This window comes from Cynara cardunculus, assembly GCF_001531365.2.
Source record: "Cynara cardunculus var. scolymus isolate 2C chromosome LG 17, CcrdV1, whole genome shotgun sequence".
NCBI classification, from domain to species: Eukaryota; Viridiplantae; Streptophyta; class Magnoliopsida; order Asterales; family Asteraceae; genus Cynara; species Cynara cardunculus.
The window spans coordinates 24,912,112-24,921,255 of NC_037544.1; positions in this window are offsets into that span (position 1 = coordinate 24,912,112).

A 9,144-nucleotide genomic window follows, 5' to 3' on the forward strand; every position below is an offset into this window, starting at 1 on the left:
CCTACTCCAACCCACACCCCCACCCTACTCCAACCCACCACTAACCACCATCCTACCACTATAGTCTTCACTTGCCACCCACTGGTCCATCCCCAATGCCTCACCTCACCCCGCCTACCCCCAACAATCCCACCTATTGTGGAGCAAGGGCAGGAGTGGTAGGGGCAGGGTTGGGGCAGGGTGATAGCTGTGATGACGACATTAGTGACATGGTGGTTGGTAGGGCGTGGGTGGGGCGATATGTGGGATGGTCCAAACAAATACAATTGTTCCAATTCTATTGAGAGATTTCATTCCAATTCCTACCAATCAAATGTATGATCAAATTCCATCAAATTTCATTCCAATTCCTTCAAAGTCAAATTCTTTTAATGGATTCCAATTCCATCAAATTACATTATGTGAACCAAACACCCCCTTAGTTTCTTGATTTCTGAATAGATCGAATATATGATGCATCTCAATACGATACATCTGTATGTATTTTCTCAATCTCATTCTATCAAGAGCCCATATGCATCATTCACATCATACGTAAGGGACAAATCACATTTATATCATGTACCCTAATGACTATTCTACGACTTCGTAAAATGGCTCACACAGTAGACTTCAAGTTCATCAAATCAAATAGGGATTGTATACAGTGATCATAAGAGACGCTATTGAAACTCGTACATCCAATACACATGTTCACCAACATGTTCACATACGTTGAACTTTACATCAATCATATGGATTCCTAGGCTTCTTTGGGGTTATGATCATAATCCATAGTACAAGTATTAGAAGGAAACATAATAATTGGACAACTCAACGTCTAAAACTAGATGCATTTAATGGTTAGTTTTTGGAGAGGGATCGGGAATCTATTGAGACCAATCAAGAATACATCGAGATCGGTCCACAACCCAATGGGACCCATCGACACCATTTGAAACCAATCAAGACTAATCAGAACCCATCCATTGACTTGGTGTGTGGTTGTGTTTAAAATCATAAATAACACCTTCAATTTTTATCGAGATCGATTGAGAACCTATCGGTTATTTTATTGTGTGCTTGTTTATGTAAAACCATAACTCACCATTTTTAACTTTTATCAAGATAGATCGGGAAATTTATCGAGACGAGCCGGAAGCTCATCCAGATCAATCGTCATCCACAGAAAGAAAGTTGGGAACTTGAGGAACATGTAGAAATATTTCAAGCCTTGAAAGAGACCAAATGAACGATTGCAGAGATGTCAATGTAAATGGTAGTGCTTTTCCATGATCAATAGTTGAGAGAATCATTAAATTCTTATCCTTCCATGATTATCTTAATTTCAATTTGTGTTGCATATTAAATTGAGGTATATCTCGTTGCATTGCACGAACACCCTTCTAGTATAAGAAAAAGGCATGAGCATCTCCTCGATGTTTTATTTATTCATCTTGCATGAAAGATTTAGATCTTAAAATCAAGAGAACAAATCCTTATGATTTGTTAAAAATTTCGCTTTTCATCCTTGACCTTCATTTATTACATAAGCAACCCCAAATATTTGGGACCAAAAACGATTAGCAGTGATCATTGAATAAGTTTCTTCAGCTTGAGTTTCCCAGAATGTATCCTAATTTTTGGCCTAGTTCTTCTTCTGATGATCGATTCAACCTCTGATAAAAAAGATATACACTGTCGTTTGCACTTTATTTCCATTTTCGTCTTTTAGACTGACTTTGCCAGTTAAATCATTTAGCTTATGAATATTATAGTCTTTTACGAGCTATTTTCTTCTACTTTTTTAATAAACAGACATATTATTATTATTATATTATATTTACATAATTATATTACTTCCCTCCCCCAAACCAAACCCCATTCCCCCCATTGCTCGTCATGTTTTGGTGACCCAAATAGATGTAGGAACAAAAATCTTACCCATTCGTTAAGGATGGTGATTTGCTCCGACTCAGTGGGAAATCCGGCTCACCCAACCTGAACGGGGATAGGGATTCCCTACTAAAACGGGTCCCAGGATCGGAGATCCCCGGTAGACTTAAACTAGCGGATATTTTTCATGGGATTTGATTAGGGAACGGTCCGGGGTTTGACCAGGGACGGGATGTTAATCCCCGTACACACCCGGGACCGGGACCGGGGGGCTATTACTAAAAACCGGGGCCGGGGATTATAAAACGAAATTTTCAACAAAGTATAAGGACGAAAAACGTAATTTACTCATAGAACAATTTAGCTTCGATGAACGATGCAAGTTTTGGTTGTTAGTGTAGTTTTGCACATAGTAGCGGTGCTGGCAGTGTGGGGGTGCGGTTTATACGGTTTGTATTTGAAAACGATGCATGCATAATTACAAAACAAAGTTTCATATAGTGCGTACGATACATTAGTATAAAATGAAAATACACAACATAAATTGCAAGTTCTAATCAAGTTTTACATAAATATAAAACAAACAATTGAGTTCCATCTTTCAACTTTCATCAAGCTTGAAAGTAGGAGCTTTTAAATATATTATGTTATATATATATATATATATATATATATATATATATATATCAATAAAAATAATTTCTGATACAGAACACGGTCTGAGTAATAGAAAACTACAAACCAAACTATATAGTAAGGCATTAAAAAATATAAACATACCAACTGTACTGCAAAAAATTTCAAACTACACGGTTTGATAGGATACAGATGGGTTATACGAGTTGAGCCATAAAATAAACACCCTGTCATTTGGTCTTTTGATAAATGTAAACAAAATTTCCATTTCTTGGCAAGTGAAGGATTAATTTTATAAACAAAGTTTATTTGGTACATTGTAAATTGCAATTTCTTAAGGGGTCCAAGTGTACATGAACTATATATGGGCTTCTAAAAGTTTGATATATTAATGGAGAAAAAAAGTTGTTATGCTAAATAACAAACAACACAAGTTTGCATTTTACTTTTATCAATTTAAATATGAACCAACATAAAATTTAGAGTGAATTATATTTGTAGTCTATGATTTTGCTATTTTTTTTTTTGGTTTTAATCTCTAATGTTAGATAAGTATATCAATGGTTCTTATTTCGTGTTTTAAAGACCAAAATCATCCCCCGCATTAATATTGTACTATGAGTTAACATAATGAATAAAATATATATTAAGTTGGTCATGTGAACTTTTTACCTATTTCTTCTTCCTCAAAAACCTTCCCAACCATCCACAACTACTGACCATCCACCATCCACCATCCACCATGAAAAGCAATGATCACCATTTTGTTCACCATTATCATTAACTACCATCCACCATCCTCTGTACCATAACCAACAACCGTCACAACGCACCCTGAAAAATAAGCAAATCGAACACAAGCACAAACAAAATCAAACACAAATTGAAGTTGTTCATTGCATGAATTATTGTACTAAATGAGATTGTTTCAAACCCTAATATAAAGCAAAGCCTAAACTAAATCAAAACTCTAATCTGAATCACGAGATGCAACCATCACCATCCTAGAAAAGACAGACATTTCTTCATCTGCATTTGTCCACAAAATTCACGAGATGCACAAAATCTAGAAGAATCAAAATCCGTGAAATCCGACTTTTGGTTTGGTTCAATGAAGAAAAAACACGAAAGGAGGAAGAAGAGGAATGGTAAACTAGACTGAAAACCTCTAAGATGGTTGTTGAACATTTGCTTCTAAAGAACCATATATAAAAACCTGCTTCACATTTGCTTCGAGAACAAAAGAGGGTTAGAGAAGGGCGTGGGGGTCATTAGAGGGCATGGGTCGTTCACTAGAAAGAAAGGAGCTAGACACTACAATTGCCCGAGATTTGTTATTATTTTTGTAAGTTTTATATGCCCACATCACATGTCAAACCGTGACATGGCTAAATAGTACATAAATCTATAGGGTCCTACACAAAGCATACATATGCTTCAATGGCATCATTGAATGATCATAAACCTGAATAATATCATATGTTTATGCATATTAGTTGGTTATTCAATAATAAAAGTATGTGTCAAAATGTAATTATGTGAATAACAAAATTTTACATGTACATGTATTTATGTAATTTTATTCAATTAATAAAGATTGGGCCCATGGGTTTTTAATGGGAATGGGCTTAAGGATTAAGGCAAAATGAAAGTCTGGCCCATGTTGGGAAGATTAAGGTTAATCTTTAATTCACTAACCTATATATAGAATAAGATTTGTACCCATTCCCCTAATCCCTTAATATCTTTTGGCCACATCAAAACAAAGAGAAAGATTCACCTATTTGTTGAAACATATACAATCTAGAAGATTTGGGTTGTGGAGCTAGCACTACATTAGGTTGAGGTGTGTTCGTGTGTGGATCACTCTATAGAAACATATTTTGGTTTATGTGTTAATCTATCTGCTTATAACACTAAGATGCCTTCACTGATGATTTTACTAAATACATGTATGTTTACATGATGAAAAAAAATCTGAAAAGTTTTGAGGTTTCAAAAGTTTTCAAAATGAAGTAGAGAATCAACTTGGCAAGAAGATAAAAACACTTCGTTCAGAGCGAGGTCATGAATATATGAGTCAAGAATTTAATGATTATCTTAGATATTGTATTATTGTTTCCCAACTCACTCCACCCGAGATACCTTAACATAAAGATGTATCTGAGAAGTGAAATTGAACTCTGTGAGTCATACCATTTTGCCTAAGAGTTTCCAGAGATATACCTTAGAAACTGCTTTTCTCCCACTTCATTTCAACACAATGACGTTCTGCATTTTTTGGCCATACAAAACCTCATACGATGCTGCTTGAATGCTGGAATGGTAATTGTTGTTGTAAGCAAATTGGATCAGAGACAGATGATTTTCCTAAGGTTTTCGAAGTCAATAATACAAGCCCTTAGCATATCTTCAAGGGTCTGTATCATTCTTTCACTCTGTATTCTTAATGGGTAGAAAGTTGTGATAACCGAGTTCCGGTTATATAATTTAGGGTGATTTTGAAATTTGGTAAGTGTTTATTTGGTTAAAATAATTATTTGTTTACTTGTTTATTATAATCCAAGATGCATGCATTCATATTGTGTATATGTGAGTGTGAAGGGGGCGGGGAAGTTTTAAATATATTATACCTTCACCTCCTTATTACGGAAAAAGTATAAAAGGGAGAATTTTTGAGAAAGTGATCTCACTTCCTATCTTTGGAAAGAAAGAAAGGAGAGAACCTGTGTGAATTGCTAAGTTGTGAAGCTGAATTTTTGGTGATCATAATTAGAGTTCTTGCTGAGTGAATTATCTTCAATTATTGCATTTTAAGGTGAATTTTTACAAAATGCTTTGAATTTGAATATGATGCTTTTGATAATATACTATTCTACATGATGATACTGAAGAATGGAACTGTTGTATGTATATAATTGTTGTTCAAATGCATGGTCCGGTAAGGACACTTATTGTTTTTAGTATTGTCCGATGAGGACCTTTATCGGACAAGGCAGTAACCGGAGTGGGTGTTCATTACCCAACGCTTTGTCCGATGAGGAAGTTTATCGAACAAGGCATTATCCGGATTGGGTGTTTATCGCCCAAAGCCTCGTCCGGATCAAGTGTTTATCGATCATAGTATTGACCGGTGAGGGTGTTTCATCGCCTAAATGTTATTCGGTAAGTGTTGTCCAATGAGTATTTTCCAAAGAGTGTTGTTCGAAGAGTGTTGTCCGGTGAGTGTTGTCAAGATTAGTTGATCTTCGCTTAAGTGTTGGCCGATGAGGGCAGTTCACCACCCATGTTTTGTTCGATGAGGGCTGTTATTGCCCAAAATATTGAAAAATGTTTTGAAGATGTTTTGAGTTAAGAAATGTAAATTATTCTTGAAAGTGGAGATTTGGACCTGGTTTTGGAATTGTGAAAGTTCTTGATATAAAGTTTTTGAGAAGAAACTGTTTTGAGACCATTCTTGGCTAAAATATCAGATTCAGTTACATTTTATGAGGAAATAAGGGTGACATATCAATGAGAGGTGTACCATGGGATAAGGGTGACATATCAAGGAGAGGTGTACCTTTGGATAAGGGTGGTAATTGTGAGATCTGTATTACAATTATAACTCTTGTTGTCACATCCATAAGATGCGATAATTTATAGTTAACATTTCTTTGTGATTTGAAGACTTGGAATTATTGCTCTTATGGAAATGATAACAATGATGTTATTGAGAAGGGAAAAATGACTTATAGCCAGAGGCATTAATTGTCCGTGTTTCAAATAAGCAAATGTTTTTGGGATATCGGATATTGCAATTTACAATTGTTCAAAAGGGTAAATGTTTACTGAGAACCCAGAGGGGCTCTGGTTGGTCCTCAAGACTCACTAGAAGACCTCTGGTTGTAGTGGAAAATCTTTTAAGTTTTTCAAAACTCATTATTACCTAGAGGCTCTGTATCATGGAATTTAACAAGTACAAGCTCTGTATTCGAGCTCTGTATCCAAGCTTTATATTTGGAAAAAGTGCGCCGATTTAGTTAGAAGATCCACAATAAACCATATGGCATCATACCCCTTTGGAGTTGTAGAAACTTCATGATGAAATCCATTATGATATAATCCCATTTCCATACAAGAACAAGAATTTCCAAAGACTGTAAATTCTCATTTGGTCTTTGATGCTTTATCTTCATTTGCAGACACGTGAAACATCATTCTACATATTTCATAATATCCTTCTTCAATCCTGGCCACTAATAAAATGGTTTTGAATCTTTATACATCTTATTAGTACCAAGATGAATCGAGTATCGCGATATGTGACTCTTGTCTAGAATCAGCTCACGGTTGTTCCCGAAATGTGGTATCCAAATTCTACCTTGGAAGCATAGAATCCCTTAGTCATTCTTTTGTCAGGGTTGAAATCATTCCACCAAATTTTTCAACCTTGAATTTTTTTTTGACAGCTTCAGTTTGACATCTTAGAATTTCAGTGTGAATGTCAGGAATTAAATTTGTTTATAACACAATGACTTTAATTGTTCCACTCTTTTATTTCTGGCTAAACGTGTTAGCCACCACATTGGCCTTCGCAAGGTGATAAAGGATTTCACAGTCATAATCATTCACGAATTCAATCCACCATCTTTGCCGCATATTTAGTTCTTTCTGATTAAACAAATGTTGAAGAATTTTATGGTCAGTGAAAATCTGACATTTGGTTCCCAACAAATAATGCCTCCAAATTTTTAATGTAGAAACAACGACTACAAGTTCCATGTCATGAGTCAGGTACTATTTTTCGTGATCTTGTAACTGTCTGGAAGCATAAGCAATGACTTTCTCTCTCTACATCAATACACACCGCAGACCCAGTTTTGAAGCATCACTTTACACCACAAAATCTTCAAACCCATCTATAATGACAATATCATAGCACTATATAGATGGTCTCTCAATAACCAGAAGGCTTTACCCTTATCTTCTTCCCATTCATACTTAACACATTTTCTGGTCAGCTTGGTCAATGGTGCAGCAATACGGGAAAATTTTCATTTCATGGTAACAAAAGGTATTGTTCTTGGTCACTTAATTTCAAAAATAGGAGTTGAGGTTGAGAAAGCAAAACTTGAGGTGATGAAAACTTGCCAAAACCAACCACTGTCAAAGGCATAAGAAGTTTTCTCAGACATGCAGGTTATTACAGAAGATTTATCAAAGATTTTCAAAATCTCAAAACCTCTGTGTTTATTACTTCAGAATGACCAAAAGTTTGACTTTAAAGAGGAATGCAAAAATGCATTTCAAACTTTGAAATAGGCTTTGGTTACTATACCTATGATTGTTACTCCTTACTGGGAAAAACCTTTTGAAATCATGTGTGATGCAAGTGATTGTGTTGTAGGAGCTGTCCTAGGGCAATGAAAAGAAATAGTGTTCCACTCCATCTGCTATGCAAGTAAAACTTTAAATGAAACTCAAATTAGTTATACAACAATTAAGAAAGAATTATTAGCAGTAGTTTTTGCTTTTGAGAGATTTAAATCTTATTTAATGGGAATAAAGGTCATTGTTCACACTGATCATGCTGGCATTAAATACGTAATCTCAAAGAAAGATGCAAAACCAAGGGTTAATAAGATGAGTTTTATTGTTACAAGAACTTAATATTGAAATTATCAACAGGAAGGGAGTAGACAATCAAGTTGCTGATCATTTGTCTAAACTTGAGAAACATAATAAATAAATGGAAAAGAATGACATAATAGAAACATTTCCTATTGAGAAACTTTTGATGCTACAATACACTGTAGCACTATGATTTGTTGACATTGCCAATTTTCTGGTTTGTGGTATTATTCCACCTGAGTTCACTAATCAACAAATCCAAAAACTTCGACATGAATCTAAACTCTAAATGTGGATGATCCATATTTGTTTAAATTATATAAGGATAAAGTATTGAGAAGATGCATTCCAGAAATTGAGGTGTCAGATTTGCTGCAGCATTGTCATGCATCCGAGTAAGGAGGACACTTTGGAGGACATATTACAACTTTTGTAATCAGGATTCCATTGGATAACATTGTTCAAAGATGCTCAAGAGTATACAAGAAGGTGTAATGGATGCCAAAGGACAAGTTCTATCTCCCAAAAGAATGAAATGCCTTTAAACGACTTTCTAGAAGTTGAGTTATTTGATGTTTAGGGGATTGACTTCATGGGACCTTTTCCAATTTTGGGTAATTGCCAATACATTTTAGTTGCAATGGACTATGTATCTAAATGGGTTGAAGCAATGACATGTCATTCAAATGATGCAAAAACGGTTGTTAAATTTCTCCAAGAACAAATTTTTACAAGATTTGTACCCCTGTGCTTTGATAAGTAACGAGAGTACCCATTTTAAAAATAATTTGCTCAAAAGCGTTTTGGAGAAACATAATATCAAACACCGAGTTGCCACTGCATATCATCCCCAAACAAATGGACTAGATGTCACACCCCGCTAAAGCGGAAACGCGAGGTATGGCAGGTAGAGTCTCATAGCAATAGTGTATAAACAACACAACCATACAATTTAAAACATGATTAAATCAAAACTAAAGTTTACAATCCCAAATACAAATTTACAAAATAAACATAAAA